General features: G+C 36.3%; 1 long non-coding RNA gene across 1 annotated transcript; it reads left to right on the top strand.

Moving 5' to 3' along the window:
- The first annotated feature begins 348 nt into the window (after positions 1-348).
- Positions 349-17,285, top strand: LOC120099683 (uncharacterized). Its single transcript, XR_010062643.1, has 3 exons — positions 349-926; positions 16,616-16,753; positions 16,849-17,285. It is a non-coding gene; the product is annotated as an uncharacterized LOC120099683 (long non-coding RNA).
- The last annotated feature ends 4,272 nt before the right edge of the window (positions 17,286-21,557 follow it).

Raw genomic sequence — 21,557 nt, forward strand, 5'->3', positions numbered from 1 at the left:
ATATAAATATAGAAATTAGTTTGTTTAATAAAACAAATAAAATTTGTAATATATATATATGTATATGTATATGTATATAAATATGTATATATATGAAGTAAATTTAAAAAAATGCCAGCTAAAAACAGCTGTTTACTCAGTAATGTAATGTGTCACTGTCAGAAAATGGTAGTCAGAGATATAATAGTGGAAACAGTGAGATGGTGATGTCTCAACTAGAAGCACTTCTCACTTGCAGATATCACTGTCAGACACAAACTGCACAATAGATATCTAAAGCATGGAGGAGTTTACTCTGAGCTACGGATATAATACTTGTCCTTCCTTTCTTCCTTAGGGCCTTTTTCTTCTTGTCAAAAAGAATTAAGGCTATGTGCTCTCAGGAAAACAACTGTGCCCTTCCCATTACTTGGCATTTGGAATAATGAAATGAATGGTGTAAACTCTCTGACTTCCAGAAACCATAAGAACAGAGAAGTCCAGAAGCTTCTGAGAGGACCCCAGCTCCTGATTCCCATATGTGGATGGCTCAGATCAATGCTGTCTGTTCAGCAGTACCACTCAGCCCCTACCAAGGAGTCACTGAACTTTCACAAGCACAAATATTTCTTCCTTTTTTTAGACAAGGACAGAAGGGCCTCTTCCTTATCCACACTTCTGATCTCATCATCCTCTTTGTTCTCACTCCCAAATAGCTGTTTTCTCTGAATTAGATGCCAATTACTAAACACTAGAGGTACTAAAAGAATACCTGAGAGGAAATGCAGTCATGACAACACTTGTGACATCAAAGAAGAAGATAAAGCTCTCCCGGTTACAAGAGATTTTTCAGGCAGGACCTCATGATGACATTACTGAGAACTGTCATGGCCTCCCTGCTAAACAGCTTTCCTTACATGGACCAGATTTGAGCTTGCCCTTTCCACGTATGTATCCTGTGATTCATTGGAAACCTTTATGTACTCCATCTCTCTAAATCTAGAGACTTCTCTTTGCTTTATTAGTGGTTACATGCTCTGAATGGAAAAAAAGTTAGTCAAGGGCTGAGAATGGGTAGAAAAGTTCTTGTAACATGGAGTGGAAGACATTCTTCTGGATATTAATTTTATTCCCAGGTACATATCGTGAAATACAGTTCAATTTTGTAGGTTTTCTCTGTTTCCCAAAGGTCAGTATTTACCCTACAGATCTTCATTCGAATGAAAATTGTATTTCACTTTCTTATTGTGCATTCCTAAATATGGGACTTTGCAAATATTGCTGAATGTGTACTCAAAAATTCTGTTTTCCAATTCCATTTTCTGCAATGATTTTGGCAACAAATGTGCCCAGCTATAGAATGAGTATAACAGTGTAAATATGGTGTACCTACTTGAAATGATAAACACCCAGATCCTTACTTCATCCCAAAATTACCAGACATCAGCAATGCAAAGGACAACATGGACTATGGAATTCACTGGTTCTCTAATCCCATTTGATATCAGTTTGGATTATCTACCTTATTGTGTTCCAGTAAAGAGACTTGAGGGTTTTGGATGTTTTACCATGATTCTTTCTTCAGGCCAAACATAAGATTCAGGAGGATGTGGAGGATGAGGAATAGCTTGAGGTCCAGTGAAACCTCAGCTTCATTAGGTTCATAAGAACTGGAGAGAGTCTATTTGGCACTGTCATTTGTGGATTCTACTTTCTTGACCTTGTTTCCCAGAACCCATGTTAAAATTCCATCTAAGCTCATAGCTATAGAATATATATATATATATATATATATATATATATATATATATATATAAATATAGATAGATAAATAGATAGATATAGATATACATATACATATACATACACATACAAATACACATACACATACACATACACATACACATACACATATACATATACATATACATATACATCATATACATATACATATACATCATATACATATACATATACATAGATATATTAGCCACCAAAACTAGATAAGATTGAGGAATCTTAGAAGTGCATGATTAGAAGAAACATATATAAGTGTTTCCTGAGAGACACAGCCAGAGCATGTCAAACACGGGAGTGAATGATCGTGGCAAAGCAGTGAACTGAAAACAGATCTCTTGTTGGTAGATTTTGGGGAAGGATAACAAGAGCTGAAGGGGCTTTTAATCTGATAAGAAAAACAATGCCAAAAAACCAGTTTTCTGGTACTAAATGAATATTGAAAGATTGTACATGGATCGCCTATGGCTCCAACTGCATCTGTAGCAGAGAATGGCCTTGTTGGGCACCAATGGAACGAGATGTCCTTGGTCTGTAATAGGTTTTAGTACCAATTCAAGGGAATGTCAAAGGGCAGTAACGGGGATTATACAGAAGAGTAGGGGAACCGGTTAGGGATCTTATGGACAGGAAACTGGGAAAGGCAAAAATATTTGTAATGTAAATATGCAAAAATCAAATAAAAATTGCTAAAAAATAAAACAAATAAGTTATAGATAAGAAAAGTGCCATATAATCAAACCTATTGACTGAGAAATCTAAAGGGTCACAATCAGGCAATGGGATTCAGCAATACTATCGGAAAGACTGATATGATGAACTAGAAACACGTCTCTCTCCTAAATACCAGTATCAGACACAAACTGCACTATAGGTATCCAAATAGTCAAGGAGTTTACCCTGAGATGAGTACAGAATACTTATCTTTCACTTCTTCCTTAGGACCTTTTTCTTCTGAGCAAAAAAAAAATAAAAGTCATGAGTTCTAAGGAAAAGAACAGTGCCCTTCCCAACACCTGGCTTTTGGAATTAAGATATTAATGATATAAACTCTCTGACTTACAGGAACCACTAGAAGCAGTGGGGTCCAGATGCTTCTGACAGTCTCTGAGCTCCTTATTCCATGTGTGGAAGGCTCAGATTAATTTTATTTCTTCTAAGTACCTACTCAACTCCTACCGAGGACTCAGTGAGATTTCTTAGTGTTCACATATTTTTTTCCTTTTTTTTTATACCAAGACATGGCTGAGTTTTACATCCCCTTCATTCTCACTCCCAAATGGCTGTTTACTGTGAACTAGAGGCCAATTAGTAAACCCTGTAGGTACTGAAGGAATATCTGAGAGTTATTTGCAGATAGGACAACACTTGTGACATCACAGGAGAGGCTAGGGCCCTCCAGGATACAAGAGATTTTTCATGGAAGGCCTAATGATGATGTCTGTGAGAACTGCAATGGCCTACCTGCAAACAGCTTTCCTTACACTGACCAGTATCTAGAGTGCTTTTTCCAGGTATGTCCCCTGTGACACAGGGGAAATCTTTATGTACTCCTTCTCTTTAAAGCTAGAGACTTCTCTTTACTTCACTTGTGGTTACATGCTCTGAATGGAGAAAGTTCGTCAGGTTCCTGGCATGGGTAGAAATGATCTAGGAACTTGAAGTGGAGGAGATTCTTCTGTATAATATTTTTATTCCCAGGTTCATTCCCATGACATACATTTCAATTTTCTAGGTTTTCTCTGATTTGTAAAGGCCAGAATTTTCCGACCTGTCCTTTTTGTAAATGAATATGGTATTCCACTTTCTTATTGTACATTACTTGATAGAAGACTTTGTAAATATTCCTGAATGTGTACTCAAAAATTCTGTTTTCCAATTCCACTTCCTGCTATGATTTTGGCATCAAAGGGGGCCAACCAATAGAATGAGTATAAAAGTGTAAATACTGTGTACCTATTTCAAATGATAAACTCCGTAAATCTTATTTTATCCAAAGATTACCAGACCTCATTAAAGCAAAGGACCACATGGACTATACATTTCTGTTCTCTAGTCACATTTGATATCTCTACTACACTATCTACCTTTCTGTGTTACCATGGCCAGACTTGAAGACTTTAGATGTGTGACCATGATACTCTCCTAAGACAAATATAAGAAGCAGGAAGTTGGGCAGAGAGATAAAAGGCTTGAAGAGTGAATCCTCAACTTCAATACCTTCATAAGTACAGGAGGGAGTCTATTTGACATTGTTATTTGTAAATTGTACATTTCTGACCTAGATGCGTAGAATCCATGTTAACATTCCACCTAACCAAACCAAATAGCTCTAGGAGGCACCAAAAGTATATATATATGCACATACTTATGTGTGTATGTACACACAAACACACACACACACAAACACACACACACACATATATATACATATGTATATATATATATATATATATATATATATATATATATATCAGCCACGAAAACTAGATAAGAGTGATGAAGCTAAGAAGTGCAGAATTTCTCTGTTTCCCAAAGGCCAATATTTTCCCTACAGACCTTTAATTGATTGAATATTGTACTTCATTTTTGTATTGTACTTTTCTTTATAGGAGACATATTTATATATTCCTGAATATGTACTCAAAAATTCTGTTTTGCAATTCCATTTTTTGCAATGAATTAGCAATAAAGCCTGCCCAGCTATAGAGGGAATATAGCAGTATCAATATTGTGTACAAAATTCAAATGATAATTCCCAAATCCTTATTTTATCCAGATATTATGAGACATCAGTAAACAAAGGACATCATGGACTATATAATGCAGATACCTAGTCCCATTAGATATCAGTTTTATAATATCTACCTTCCTGTGTTCTCAGCACCAGACTTAAGGGTTTTGGAGTTTTTACCAGGATTCTTTCTTCATGCCAAACACAAGAATCAGGAGGATGGGCAGGAAGAGTAATGGCTTGATGGCCAGAGAATCCTCAACTTCAATATGTTCATAATAACAGGAGGGAGTCTGGCTGGAATTGACAGTTCCTGATTCCACTTTTTTTTTACCTAGTTTCACAGAATCCATCCTAAAATTCAACCTAACCACATAGCTGTAGGAACCACCAAATACATACAAATTATATATATATATATATATATATATATATATATATATATATATATATATAGAGAGAGAGAGAGAGAGAGAGAGAGAGAGAAATAGACAAATTTATAGATTAAGATAGAAAGATGGGGATAGAGATACATAGATAGATAGATAGATAGATAGATAGATAGATAGATAGATAGATAAATAGATAGATAGGTAGATAGATAGAAAGAACAATCTGCCACAAAACTACATAACACTGATGACGCTAAGAAGTGCATGCTACCAGGAAATGGATCTAGATCTTTTTTGAGAGACCCAGGGAGAGCATGCCAATTACAGAAGTGAAGGTTATTGGCAAACCAGTGGAATGCAAACGAACCTCTTGTTAGTAAATTTGGAGAAAGGATTACCAGGACTGAATGGGCTTCAAGCACATAAGAACAACAATGCCAATGACCTATAATTTTCGGTTGCTAAACCAATAATCAAAGAATGTACATGGACACAACTATTGGGCCAACTGCATATGTAGCAGAGAATGGCCTGGTTATACGTCAATGGGAGGAGAAGCTCTGAGGCCTACCAAAGCTGGAACCCCAGGGGAGGGGAATGTCAGGGGGTGATGGAAAAGAGATGGTTATGAGGGGGAACACCTTTATAGAAGAACTGGTGGGGAAAGGAATAGGTTTCTTATGACTGGAAAACTGGGAAAGTGAATAATATTTGAAATGTAAACAAACATATCTAATTTTTATAAAAGGAAAAATAAAAGTTTTACAAGCTGAACAGCAAAAGTGAGGAATGTCAATCCCACTTGAGAGGGAGAAGAAATGAACCTCAGGAGGGAAGAGTGAGGGACCTGGTTGAGAAAGGAGACAGTAATGGAAAGAGGGGAACATGGTCAGTTATTGGTGGAGAGTAGGACTGAAACCCTGAGTGTCAGCAGAATGAATGGAAACAGGCAACCTCAGGAGCTCAGGTGTTGGCGGTAGGTGGTGGCTCTAGAATATTCTAGAGACCTGAGAGGTGAGAGACTATCAGGACTCAGTGAAATGTCCGGGAGTGGGTAGAGGGAACTTGAAGAGTCTACCTCCATGAGGAAAAGAGATCATCAAGTGAGGGATAAGGTGGCCATCCACAAATCAATTCTCTGACACATATTTGTTCCTGTCCGAAAGAGCTTCAGGGACAAAACCAGAGAAGAGCCTGAGTAAAAGGAATCCCAGTGACCAGCCATATCTGGGAACCAAATTCAGTAGAGTCCCCTAAGGCCTGACACTATTACTCATGCTTTGCCATGTTCACAAAATGGAACTGACATGACTGCCTTCTGAAATACCTAACAAGCAGCTGAAAGAGTCAGATGCAGACAATTACACTCAGTCAATGAACACAAGCTGCCAAGCCCTGTGGTCAAACTAGGGAATAGCTCGAGGAAGCTGAGGAGGGGAGCAACCCTGTAGGAAGACCAGCAGTGTTAACTAACCTGGACCACAGTGTTTTTTTTTTCAGACACTGTGTCATCAATGAGGCATCATGCACCAGCTAATATGAGGCCTCTAAGAAAGGAGTTCTGTTTCTGGACACAACAAGAGAAGATGCACATAACAGTCAAGAGACTTGAGTTCCCAGGGAGTGTCGAGGGCTGGTAGACTAGGGGTGGAGTGGGAGACATCTTCATTCAGATGGGCTTGTGGGTAGTAGGTATGGGATGTAGAACAGTCAGAATATGTGCTGGGAGAGGGATGAGATCTGGATTGTAAAATTCTATTAAATAAATTTTAAAAAAGAAAAGGTAAACTAAAATACTTTCTTTCCCAACTTTTTTTTTCCTTTTGGTCATGGTATTTTATAACAGCAATAGAAACTCTGGCTAAGACATGGTATTTTGGACAAAAGTGTGCAAATGCTAACTAGAGAAGGATGACATCTCTGTGGAGTCAAGTTGCATGATCTGATTCAAATGTCCTTATTCAGAGGTAGCAACTAACAGGGAATTTCTAAGACTAAGTTTTCTATCATGACAGTGAATCCTTTTTAAGCCAACCATTATGGGATCCGTGATATCTGGAAACAAATCAAAAGACTGGGAATATAAAAGGAAAGTATCTTGGTGAAACATTCATGGAAGATTCCCACAAACTGGTTGATACTTATAAGTTCTTGTTATATGAGATAATAAAATGATCTTTATTTTTTCGGAACTGTGGACCAAACCCAGGGCCTTGCGCTTGCTAGGCAACCACTCTACCAATGAGCTAAATTCCCAAACCCAAAATTATCTATTTTTGCCCTAATAAATTGTGTGCCAACAGTTTGTTCCAATGAAACTTTAGACAAGAAAAACAAAGTTGTTACAAAGTGCTAGTTCTACTCAGATCTAAAATTGAAAGCTGTCTATGTGACAGAAAGCATAGGAGGAAAACTTGTGAAAAAGAAAGGAGAGTTTGTAGAAGACCTCATGCAGGGAAGTGTTTCATGCAATTGTAAAAAAAATGTGTAAAAGACCTGAACTTTCATATTGAGTGAAAGTTGTTGAAGAATATTTGCAAGTGACTCTGAGTGGATTACATAAGCAGGTTTATTTAAAAATCCATGGTAAATACTAGAAAAAATGGCACCAAAGTGTAATAGAGCAGAAAAGAAAATAAAGTTGAAATTTGGTACAGGTTACAATATGGATGTTTTTAACTTGAACATGCTGAAGGTTATTTGATGATTTAATGTGATGAATGACTCAGATAAAGTAACAATATTGCATGACTCTTTAATGAAATTGCTCTATACTGAGAACACAACAATTATCTGTGACAAAAATCTGTTCAATTATGGTTATATTCTTTAATATTTCTTTTTGAAAACATTCATTTAATTAAATAAAATTCATTAAGGAAGCAAAGATAACCCTTTTCATCTCTGACATATCCAATCTCTAAACAGGGTTATAGTGGATGAAACTTCATACAGCATTTGCCTACTCCAGGTATCATTAATTTAAAATAATAAGCATAGCAGTGTATCATATTTGTAGTCATTTGTTACTAAGATCTAATAATCTCCTCAGAAAGACCTCCAATAAAAGCAATCTAAAATAACTTGCCCATTTAAATATTAAAAATATTAAATATGAATCTTGCTTATCTTTTTCACAACATATACACCATTTGTTATTATTTCATTTTTAAATATGACTTTTAGTCACTCTACCCTTCTGATTTTGATATATGCCAAGCTTCACAAGGAGGAGACTGAACGCTTCTCAGCAGTCCTCATTTTTCCTCCCATTTTCCACTGCATCTGGGCCATATTACAGTCAATGAAATTAATATTTTAAATAAATGATAATGGGATGCAAATATAGATTTTGATATTTCATACAATAAAACAGATAAAAAGAGGCAATAAACAACCAGGTACAGATTTTGCTTTTATATGAAATCAATAAGTTAATAATATCTTATAATATCAACCCTAATTCATATTGAGTCAGTGCTGAAATATATGGGACAATTTTTGCGAAAAGATTAAGTAACTTTTCTGTATCTTTCTAAAAACAATTGGACATATTCAACAAAGAAGTGTCAGGCTCAGTTATTTTGTAGAAATAATTAAAAAAAAACACTCCTCAAAATATTCTAATAGGTAGATCTAGAACACAAGTTTAATTATCAGGCTCCAGATAACCAGCTCACATAGTGCTGAGCACTTGCCTTCCCTGTGCATATACAAGTTTAATTTCCATAGGAAATATTTTTTTTTTAAATCTCAAAAGCTATATTTACTTAACAGTAAGATTTTAGGAGAGGAAGATTACTTTTTCCATTTTTATTAAATTGGGTATTTATTTGCATTTCCATTGTTTTTATCTTTCCTGTCCACACGCCTAACCTCTTCCCCTCACCTTTTATTGTGGTTTTCCCCCCCATATTGATATCCCCTTCCTTACTGTCCCAGACAACCAAATATCCAAACTTTTATAATTGGGTAGAGAGCCAAACCAAGAATTCTCAACTGAGGTATCTCAATAGCTGAGAAAGACATCAAGAAATGTTCAGCATCCATAGTTCTCATAAAAAGGCAAATCAAAATTAGCCAGAGATTCTATATTACACCAATCAGAATGACTAAGATAAAAAAACTTATGAAGTAGCAGAGTAGGCTACAATGTAGACAAAGTGGAACACTACTCCACTTGGATAGAAATGTGGAGGTTCAGAGAAAATTGCAAATAGCTTTACCTATTTGAAACCTATAGAAAACCCAGTTTACCACTCACTTCACCACATACACACAAACTTGATCCACATACAACAAGACATGTGGTTGAACAGGTTCACAGCAGCCTTACTTAAAATAGTCGAATGCTGGAAACAAGCGTGATTTACCTCAACTCCACTGAGGAATAAATAGAGAAAACAAATGTGCTTTTTTTAAACAAAGGAACACTACTCAGGTATTAAAAATGAGGACACCAAGTACTTTGTAGGCAAAGGGATGTAGCTGGAAATTAGTGAAGTAACAGAGATCGAAAAGGAAATAACATGGGATGAACTTAGTGACAAATCGATTTTAACCCCATATCTCAGAAGGCCCACTATACAGAGCATTTATCATATGAAGGGTAACATGTTAGAAGGTCAAATTGTGGATGCTTGCAACCAACTTAGAAGGGAGAACAAAATAATCATGAAATGCAGAGGGATGGCGGGTAGAGAATGATGAACAAAGTTAGGTTAGTTGCAACAATGAAAAGAGAAACGAGAGGATTCCAGAGGAAAAGTGGAATAAATGACAATAAGTATATCAGTGGTGGGTGGTGAACTTGGGTATCCCCAGGAAAGTCCCAGGTGCCAGAGATGCAAGAGGTTCCCATAAACCTAATGGGATAATGGTAGTTGAAATACCAAGCAGCAAAGAGGTAGAATCACTAGAGACTGCCTCCTATAGCTAGACATGCCCACCTGTGAAGGAATGGTGCTGCACACACAGTTCAATATCTTTATCCTATAAATATCCAAGGCCTACAAAAATGCAAATACAAAAACAGAGCAAAGACAGAAGAGAAGAGCCTTAGGAGACCTCCCCACCATAAGAACCATTTAATCCACAGCCTCTAAATCCTGGCCTTATTACTGATTTCAAGATGTGCTTGCAGATAATACCCTAATATGTATGTCCTCTGAGGGGCTCCACCATCACCTGACCGTGACAGATGTAGTTACAGCTAACCTTTTGAAAGAACCTGACAGCCAGAAATGAATAGTTAGGGGAATGCCTGAAGGATCTGAAGGGGATTGAGCCTAAAATGAATAACAACAGGATCATTAAGTTTACACTTTCGAGGCTCAGGAAATTTATTACCAAATAGAATATACTTGGGTCAGTCAAAGGGTTCTGCTACATAGGTCGTAGAGCATATGGAGAAGACAACTGCCTCATCAGCCATATCTGGGAAGGGAGACAATTGGTCCTGTGGAGACATCATATCCCAGAGAAGGGGGATGTTGGAGGGCTAAAGTGAAGTGGCAAGGAGATGGGGGAGCACCATATTAGAAACGCAAAGGCTCAGAATGGGGATTCAAGAAAAATACCAGTTTGAGCAATGACATTCAAAATATAAAAAAAACGAAGAGATTATTTTACACACATACTGTTTATAATATAAGATATTTATGTTTACAATAGAGATGTTCACATTTGTTCTCCTTAAGGATTATATATTCATTATCTGTACTGTTTCAGGTTTACTGAAAGTTGAAATCCGTAATTTTCATAAATTACTTAGTATTGAAATATCACAAAGATAAAAAAAATTAAAGTTTTATCTTTTGTCCTTATAGCTATAAATCTTTAGTTACCTCGATGTTAAATTAAAAAAAAAACATATTTTGTATTTCTATCCCATTAGGTTTCCATTCCATGCCTCAAATGTCTCTCAGTCTTTGCTGTACTTCTCTATATTCCCTCCATTGTCGCCCTCTGTTTCTTCACATTTGACATTCCTGTTCCTGAATGTGTCCCTCAGCAATCCATAAGTACATTTGTACTTCCCAAAATGGAGACAGTCTGGACCATGTCCCTTGACACTTACACTAAACTAGTCATACACATACACAGTTTGGAGAATTAACATTCAGATTATAGCGAATTTGTATGCCATTTTTTCTTTTTAATCTGGATTACCTCATCTATGATGACTTTCACAAGATCCATTCCTGTCCTGAAAATTCCATGCTTTCCTTATTCCGATCTGTAAAAGCATCCATTTTCTTTATGTCTTCAATTGTTAAGGAAGTACTTGAATATTTCCACATTATGAAGGGTCTCTATATAGGATGAATCAACATTTGGATTTATACCCTCGAGTTATATCACTAGGCATATCCATTTCCATATTCCTGAAGAAACATCATATTGATTTCAAAAGTTGTTATAGAATTTTGCCTTCCCACCAGTAGAATAGGAATGCTCCCCTCTCTCCATTATACAGTAAAGATAAGTTGGCTCATGTGTTATTAACCTAGGTTTTCTGAAATGATGAAAAAAATCTCAGAATAATTTGGTTTTGCATTTCCATAATGTATATGGATGGTACATATTTGCCATTAGATTCTTATTGATTTCAGTTCTTCAATTGTGAATTTTTTGTTTAGATATGTAGCCCAATTTAATTCTTTTTCCTTGATATATAGTTCTTTAGTTTTTTATTTTGGTTTATAGAAGCTCATTGCTCAACGTGTACATGTAACCAATGCTTAGTATTTTTGAAAATAGACACTTTAATTTAAATTTGCTAAGGTCAAATCATATAATGTGCTCCCATTAAACTCACAGAATTGGCAGATCTGTTGTAGCTTAGAAAATTCATTAAGGTCACTTTATGAAACATCCCTATATCAGAAAACATACTCTATGTACATAAAATTGTAGAATATGCTTTAATTGTTTAATTTTCTGAGAATTTCCACCAAAGTATTTTGAGGACAATTTACCCATTTATTTTGTCAACATCACTCTATTTCTTTTAATCCTACTTTTCTGTAACTTCTACATTAAAATTCTGTTTAATAATCCCATGATAATCCCTTACAAAAAATTTTTCAATCCTCCAACAAAAGACACTAACTGTCCAGAGTGTGTCAGTTAGGAGGAACAGCTTTCAGGCATTTATACTGCATTTTGGACTGTGACTGGCTTGAAGCTGTGCAGGAAACCACAGCTGCTATGTCACATGAGAGTAGCAATTCTTGTATCCAGACGACGCTCTTTATGTCTGATCCCACCCACAATTTGGGCACCTACAGTCTCTTAGCACCTTGTTTCAGGATGGCTTTTTAGCCTTGGGGTATAACATGCATATCCAACTCGTTATGGCTGAAATCAATAAAATGTAGACAACTATATAATGAATGAAAGGAAGAGGTCACTCCTGGAAAGTATTAACAAGATTGTCATAACCTCTGGCCATGTTAGGTAATGAAAGGTTTGAATTAATAAAATGAAAGAGAATATAGGAAACATGGAGAAAACACAGATTATTTAGATTTACAGTCCAAAATCTAGAATATATTTTAAAGCATTCGTGATTTACTGTGGGGAGCGGGTGTAGTGGCAATTCCAAGTTGGAGCCGGGACTGCTGCCCAGTCTCAAGACTAGCACCTTAAATTAAGCCACGCCCCATCGTGAGAGCTGCGCAGGCGCACCATGAGGATAGATCAGGCCATGTGACGTGGACCTATGAATGGAGGTCACGCAGACTGGACGGTTGAGGTGGTTGAGGGAGGATATAAGGGAGTGGGCTCGGGGGCTGGATGGAGACATTGTTCCTGCTTGCAGACAAAAGGGTTCCTGAATATACTGCTTTGAGAAGAATGTGGGGTGTCACTCCTTTCCTGCTGGTCGGGTTTGGAAATGACAATAAATACTAGATGTATTCGATTTATCAATATTAAATCAGCTCATTTTTTATAATTTAAACAGCTCTATACTAAACAATTACATTGAATCAGGTATTTAATTTCTCCCACCTCAAATATCATAGGACCACATGTATTCAGTTGAAAAGAAATGAATATACATTTAAATAGCATTTAAAGTGTCTAAGACTATTTCATAAAGTAGAGAAAAGGATTGAATACATTAAAATTATATTTTTGAATCTGGTTTTATCTAACAATGACAAAGAATATAAGGAGAGAGAGTGAGACAGGGGGACAATGAGGCAAAAGGGAAGGTAATGAAGAGGGAGAAAAAGTTACAGACGACTGACACAAAGAGAGGAAGAGAGAGTATTACACACTAATTTACACCTATACACACATATTCTCAATAAAATACTTGTGAACAGATTCAAGTCAACATTAAAAATAATCTTCAACCAGATAAGCTTTCTTCAAATCCCAGACATACAAGTTTGATTAGTCCTGGGGAAGTTGTAGGTATGGAGGATATAGTTCAACACAATAAAGGCAAGGTACAAGAAGCCTACCAAAATCATCGTGCTAAAGAGAGAAAAATCAAATGCCGTTCCACTACAAGCAGGAGAAGACAAGCATATACACTGGTTTCATACCTATGTATTATAGTATTTGTCATTTTAGTTAGAACAATATGACAACTGAAGAAGATCCAGGGAATACAAATGAAAAACGAAGAAATCAAAATGTTCTCATTTGCAGATGTTGTGATACCATTTTAAAAACTCAAAAAATGTATCAGTCTCTTAAGACTGAGAAATAGGGTCATAAAAGCAGAACATCATACGAACACACAAAATTCCTTAGCTTTACTTTTTGCCAATACAAACCATACTGTGAGAAAATATGGGTAAAATTCTCCTCACAATAATCTGAAAATATAAAATTAAATATTGTGGATAAAAATATTTAAAATGCAAAGACCACTATGAATTAGATAGAAGTTATCCTGAATAGAGACAATTGTTCTCTAAAAGATTAAGTTTCTTAAAGTTGAAAATACATGCATAAATAGTAGAATTCAAAGTGATTACTCCGAACACATTATCTTTCCTGTTTTCCAATTTCAGGCAATGGGAGAAAAATCAGGGAAATATTACACTTGAAACACTCTTAAAATATATAACAAAATACCCTGGTTTAGCAAAGTTATAAAGCATACTATTAGTTAGAAGACATATGAAGTAATGATGATCCATCCAGAATATATATGGAAATGTTCCAGCTGATGTTCTGAAGGACCTTAAAGACTTGAATCAATCAAAGCTTTTATATTTTTAAGTATAAACAGATAATATAGTAATGTCAATTGTTAATTAATTAATAAAGTTAATGCAATAAATATTGATTAGAAAATTTTACTACAATAAATCACCCACTTATATGAAACTCAAGAATTTGACTATAATTATTCTACTATGGGACAGAGGACAACTTTAAAGTGCTAAGTGCTAGCATGATTAGGGAGATAATTTTAAAGAGAAACAAAGAGGGAGGAAAAATATCATGAGATTAAAAAAATGTAAGGGTTACATACACAGTGTGATGTTGTTGTCAGAGTGAATATTTCAAAGGATTGGAGCGTCCAGGATTTATTTATTGATTTAAAAGGTGAGGTTACATAGCAACAGGAGTCTAGACTATCAGATCAGATCTCCAGAAAATGCCAAATGTTTCTGATAGTACTACTAATTTATAGTAATCATAAAAATGCCAAGGTGGGAAATTGAAGGTTTTTTTTCACCTCACAAGTTACAGTTCATAATGGAATACAAGAAAAGGACACATGGAAGCAGCATGAAAATTAAGAGGAACTCTGCTTACTAATCTGCTCAGCTACCTTTTCTCTATAACCTCCTCAGCTTACTAATGTTGGTACCATCCACAGTGGGCAATGTATCCATACATCATCTAGCCATCAAGAAAATGCAAAATACTGATACCTACAAGCCAATCTGATGGAGTCAGTTGCTCAATAATGCATCATTTAGACAGCCACAATAAGCAATCACAGCAAGCCATAAAAGGAAAATAGAAAACTTAGCCAACAAAAGAGTACCCCTTCATGAATGGAATTTGAGATCAAAAGTGAAGTTCTATATGAGGAAAAATTAGACGGATTATGCCAGAAATCACACTTTATTTAAAATAAAAAATGACAACAAAACAAAGCCACAAATAAAATATTGTGAAGTTTGACATTTTGAAACCTCTTCTGGAGATTGCAGGATAGACTCAGGACATGGTTTTTGGTTGGCAACAACATTGACGATCCAGTGTTTTGGTGGAGGATTTTCCATCAGATGCCTTAGCTTTACTACAGATGCTAGGTCCAAATTACAAATCATAGTCAGTCAAGTGTTTGCCACATCTTGTGCTCCAAAGACAAGGAGCAGTTCATTTAGTGATGATTTGTTGATGACTCTAACTCATATCAGAGTCATAGATATTGCCAGCATATAGAAAACCACAAGACCCGTTGTCAAACACGTATTCTCCGCATTGCCCACAGTCACCATAGTAATATCAGTGGTGAGCTGTACAGTGTGATTTGTTTCTGTTTTCTGTTTTTGCATCGTATAAACCTTGTTTCTTTGAACGACAGAGAAGTTTCAAATAAAATAATGAATAATTTTTGCATTGAAAGCTATTGGTGGCTTGTAGTTGTAGTTGAAAATGAGAACCTCAAACAATCTTCACTCGATCCTCTTTTTTTAGAAATGGGGTTGATTTGCTTTTGCTTTTGCGTTTTGTTACATTTTGTTGATTTTTTATTTTATTTTGTTTTCTTTTTCTTTTTATTCTTTTCTACATGCAGAGATCAATAATTGGTCGAAAGAATTTCAAGTACAAATTCAGATGGCCGGAAAAAGCCCAGCCTTTCTGACAGGTCCACATTGTTGGCTGTAGTATGTTTTTTTTGTTTTTGTTTTTGTTTTTGTTTTTTCTTTTGCCTTTAATGTTACCCATTTACACTTTCTTGGATCCTTTTTTCCTGGCATAACTAATGCTACATATATATTATAATTATTTGAATTTCAACTCTGAAATTCTAACTGCTCTATCTCCCTTCCAAAACCGGAGACATGTATTGAGTATTGTATGGTCTCGTTTTGATTCTTAGATCAGGAATCATCCTGCGAACACTGAAGGTCCTGTTTCCAAATTGTTTCTGTATAGTTCAATAAAGATGCTCTTGGCCAAGCAGTTGTGTGGATATCTAGTATTCCTGCAGGCAGGTTAGAAGACACAAGGGTGGAGAAAGTATTTAGTACTTCAGATGGAGTAAGAGCTACCAGTCATGTGAGACCTAGTATGGAGTGGCAATTGGTGTAGCAGGCAGGATGTTAGAAACACAGTAAGATGAGAGCATACTTGGGGTGGTGAGCAATGACTAATGTCAACTGAGCAACTGAGCTAGGGCAGATTTAGAGGTGTTGAGTAGGGAGTAAAAATGGTAGCCTGCTGTTTGGTAGAGGCTTAAAAAAACTGAAAATAGAGCTAAAGCACATCAAAAGTTCCTCAGCGTATGTGGCTTTCAAGTGCATTCTAAGGGAACTTGATCAGCTCTGGTGGCTTGGTCTTCCTGGAGCTTAAAGTGAGGCAGTAGGAACAACCTTCTGCAGAGTCTTATGAGAGCAATCCATGACCATAATGAGTGTGTCCAAAGTCACCTAGACCATGAGAGTTAGAGCTGAACCACATGTATCTTTTGATTATAACCATTTCTTTTTTTGTGATCTTTTAGTGTTCCATTTGCTCAAAACTATTAGTGAAGAGGGTAAAATGATTCTAAAGGCTATTCTTGGTTGTCAACTATTCATCTGAGATTAATTAAACTCCAACGACAAAGGGAATATGTGTCGAATTTCTGCATGAGGGCAAGGTAAAATGTACTTCTTATATGGATCTTCGGAGTAGGATGTTGCATGTTTAACCTAGAACTTTATCAAGATCTAATTGTTATATATATTTTTTCAGGCATCTGCAGATACATTCATTTGAGGAATGTATCCTTCTCACTGGAGACCATAGAGGGGACCTGCATATCAATAATAAACGTCACTTCAAGGCATCAAAGCAAAATATCAAAGTGAGAATGTAATAAATTTATTAGGACAGTGTTTTGCAAACAACTTCTTTCACAAACAGTCTTGGAAGGAGAGTTCTGAAATTTTAAATTTCATATTTGACTTTGCTGGTCCTCTGACAGAATCAACTCACAACTTTTTGGGACTTTATGGGCAATTAAACACTACAAACAGAGCTGAATGCATCATATGCTCTGCCGTCTGTGTTAATATGGGTACAGTGAAGAACAACTATAATAAATCTATTCATCTGTTTTTCAAACAGCATCCTCATACAATTGTGGACTTCTGTGGGTTGTAGGATGGCTGAGAGCTGCAAATGCAGAAGTGGGATGGTACATGCTTGGGGTGTGAAAGGCCTGTGTGTAGATCATAAACAACTTCACAATATTCATTCCTTTAATAATTACTAGGAAGTGGACTTCTGTAAAATGACTTCAGCAGATCAGCATGGTAGAGAAACAGTAACTGATTCTCTGTAGATTTAAATGCATTGGATTGTGGAACATAGACTTAGAGGTAAAGACATGTCAGCACATGAAGACTGAATAATCAAACCTCTGTTGCCCCTTAAATTTCCCTACCACAATTTTTGAGGCAAACAGCAACCGATTTTTGCCCTGAGTAATAGAATAAAAGCCAATTTGTTGAAAATGTCAATCATAAGAAAATGCTGACATCTTCTGTGACGCACATCAACTCTCTGCCTGGCTTCAGGATGGCTGAATGTCTCCTGTCAGCATGGGCTTTTACTGCCACTCCTTTTATAAGTGCAAAGCTCCAATCTGCTTCAGGCACATCATCAGCTCCCCATTCTGTTGCAGGTAGATTAGATCACTGTGTCTGCCTATGCATTCTTTCTCTACATATAAAGACCCAAGGAACTATTCTCACTCCAGTGAGCTTTTGTAAGTAATCTTGAATCCCATTGGTGTTGTTAGTAGATGTAATGTCTTCAAATCTCAGACGACCATGATTGCAAAGGAGTTGATTGAGGAAGTCTTGGATATTTCTGTAAGAGGGGCAATTGGGATTGATGAACAGGACTGCCTTCCCACACAAGATCTTGCAGTTCACATACACATGAGCCAAGCTGACAAAGTGCATCTTCCCAGAAAAGAATATTTAGTTGAAGATACTGGTCTGTTTGAAAATGGCAATCCCAATGTATTCTTAACCATGCATTCTATTTGAATCCCCATAGAAAACATGGAAGAAAGAAGCTTTTACCTTTCCTGCTTGCAGTCACATTGCTACCAAACCCTCACAGACATTAGAACCTACATACTGAAGATTTATCCATATACCAATGACCAGATGAGACATCTAGCCTATTGGACTAATAAACTAATGAAACATTCTAGGACTTTACAAATAGTCAGCCATTGTTAAATTATGTGGTCCATAGTCTGTGATCATTGTGACTAGTCTGATTCCTCTGTAGAGAGATATTCATCCTTTAGTATCTGTTGGGGAACAACAACTACTACACCAGGTATCTATAGAAGACCTTCTACAACAGTTGGTCTCTAGTAAGAGTTTCAGCTCAGTTACAAATTTCCAATGGCCACATTGCCTTAGTCTGATTTTCGTATGATGCTTTGATACAGTCATTCTTATTTTCTATAGTTCTTGACAAGAGAATTAAAATAGCAATAATAACCTATCAATGAAATGCACAGTAATTTATTTGCATGAGTGCATCAGAGAGAAGGATTATAGTATAAACAAGAATTGGAAAACAAGATGTCTTTCCTTCTGAGGACCAAGACCATGAAACCTGAACTAAATAAAATCTGAGAAAAGTCTGAAGTTTGGTCTTTCCTTCAATCATGGGGCTCCTAGTGAAGGAGCTCAGGTCTCAAGTGTTGGCAAAAATTACCTTTATTGCTGAGTCAGGTCAACTGCTGAATACCTCATTCATGGACCTGAAGAAACTCGTTATCCGTCCTGTTATAATGTGTATATACCTATGTATCATTCCTAGAATGGACACTTTACGGTTTGTTTGAAAGCAACAGTTTGTCCCTGGAGAGACACAGATTTCTTCTTTAACACATTATTTCACAGGCTAATTGTGGGTCTCAAAAGTTCATTCCGGGAGTTGCTTTACAATAATCATTCATTTATCTGGAAGAAACACTTTTTAATGTTGTGAGATCTACTAGAACTATATCAACCATAATTTTTCCTTCCCAGTTTAGTACTGAATCATACTCCACTAAAGGTCTGTGGTCTCTGATGAAGGCAGCATCTCCCCAGACTAGACTGAATATTGCTCTTGGCACTGCATTTATGATACATCAATGTGATTTCCTTACCACTTTCATCATCAGGAGAGTTTTTTAATTCTTCATTTCATCTAATGGGTCTAATCTACATCGTCACCCAGGATGAGATTTGAGAGTTTTGCTAAAAAAATTAAAAAATTAAAGAAATAAAAGAGAGGAAAACTGCAAGCTTATCTCACCAATTGACTAAGAAATCTAAAGGGTTAGTCAGTGTAAATGGTAGTGGAAAGACTGATATGTTGAAATCTCAACTAGAAGCACTTTTTTCTCCCAGACATTAGTATAAGAAACAAACTGCACTATTGGCATCCAAAGCATAGAGAAGTTTACACTGACCAGAGGACACAATACTTGTCTTTTCCTTCTTACTTAGGACTTTTTTATAATTGACAGAAAGAATGAATGCCATGAGCTCTCAAGAAAACATCTGTTATCTTCCAAACACTTGGCTTTTGGAATAAAGAAATGAATGATATAAAATCTCTGACTTCCAGAAGCCATAAGAACTGAGAAGTCTTGATGCTTCTGAGAGGCTTGCAGCTCTTGGTGTGGAAGACTCAGGTCAAGGCTATCTCTTCCGCATTCCCATTCAATCTATACCAAGGTCTCACTGAGTTTTCCCAAGGACCATGTATTTTTCCTTTTTTTTTTTTAGACCAAGACAGACGACCAACTTCCTTCTCCCCTTCTCTTATCTTTTCATGTTCTTTGTTATCCCTCTCAAATGGCTGTTTACTCTGAATTACAGGATTATTTGTAAACGCTAGAGGTCCTGAAGGAATATCTGAAAGGGAGTTTCATTCACAACAACACTTGGGACATCACAGAAAAAGCTAGGGATCTCCAGGTTAAAATAGAGTATTCAAGGAGGGCGTAATGATGATGTCACTGACACCATCCATAGCCTAAATGCTGAACAGCTTTCCTTACATGGACCAGATACAAGGGTGACATTTCCTGGTATGTCTCCTGTGACACAGTGGAAACCTTTATGAACTCCATCTCTCTAAAGCTGCAAACTTTTCTTTGCTTCATTATTGGTTACATGCTCTGAATGGTGAAATTTGGTCAGGGACTTGGCATGGATAGAAAAGATTTAGGAACATGGGATATTAGAGATTCTCCTAGATAATATTTTGTTCCCAGGTTAATTACTATGAAATACAGTTCAATTTCTATGATTTCTCTGTCCTCCAAAGGTCAGTATTTTCTCTACAGACCTTTAGTTGAATGAATATTGTATTTCACTTCTTATTGTATATTCCTTGATAGGTGATTTTATAAATGTTGCTGAATGTGTACTCAAAAATTCGAATTTCCACTTCCATTTTTTTGCAATGATTTCTCAACAAAGGCGCACAGCTACAGACTGAGTATAACAGTGTAAATATGGTGTACCGACATGAAATGATAAACTTTGAAATCCTATTCTATTCAAAATTTCCAGATATCAGTAAAGCAAAGGACCACATGGAGCATAGAATTCTCTTCTTTAGTTGCTTTTGATATCATCTGCAATATCTACATTCCAGTGTCTCACGGTCATATTTAAGGGTTTAGGATGTTTTACCATGATCCTTTCTTAAGACCAAACATAAGATAGAGGAGGATTGGCAGAAAGAAGAATGGCTTCTGGACCTGTGAAACCTCAACTTCAATAGGTTCATAAGAACAGGAGAGAGTCTATTTTGCAATGCCTTTGTGGATTCTACCTTCTTCACCTAGTTGTGCATAATCCATGTTAAAATTCCACCTAACTTCATACTGTAGGAGTCACCAAAAATACAATATATATATATATATATATATATATATATATATATATATATATATATATATATATATATATATACCACCAAAACTAGAAAAGATTGATGAAGCTAAGAAGTGCATTCTACCAGAAACCGGATGTAGATACATCCTGAGAGACACAGCTAGAGCATGTCAAATACAGAAGTGAATGCTAGTTGCAAACCAGTGAACTGAAAACCGCCCTCTTGTTGGTAGATTTTGAGAAAGGATTGCAAGCGTTGAAGGTGCTTTCAACACCATAAGAACAACTTTGCCAATGAACTAGTGCTTCCTGGTACTAGTACAATATTCAAAGACTTTACATGGACAGACCAATTGCCCTAAATGAATATGTGGCAGAGAATGGCATTGATGGGCACCAATGGAAGGAGAAGCCCTTGATCCAACCTAGGATTATCTTCTAGTTCAAGGGATTGTCAAGGGACAGAAAGTGTGGTTAAAGAAGGGATAGTGAATATGTAGGGATCTTATGTGAAGGAAAATGAGAAAGAAAATA

Source organism: Rattus norvegicus (genome assembly GCF_036323735.1).
Source record: "Rattus norvegicus strain BN/NHsdMcwi chromosome Y unlocalized genomic scaffold, GRCr8 chrY_unlocalized_9, whole genome shotgun sequence".
Classification (NCBI taxonomy): Eukaryota; Metazoa; Chordata; class Mammalia; order Rodentia; family Muridae; genus Rattus; species Rattus norvegicus.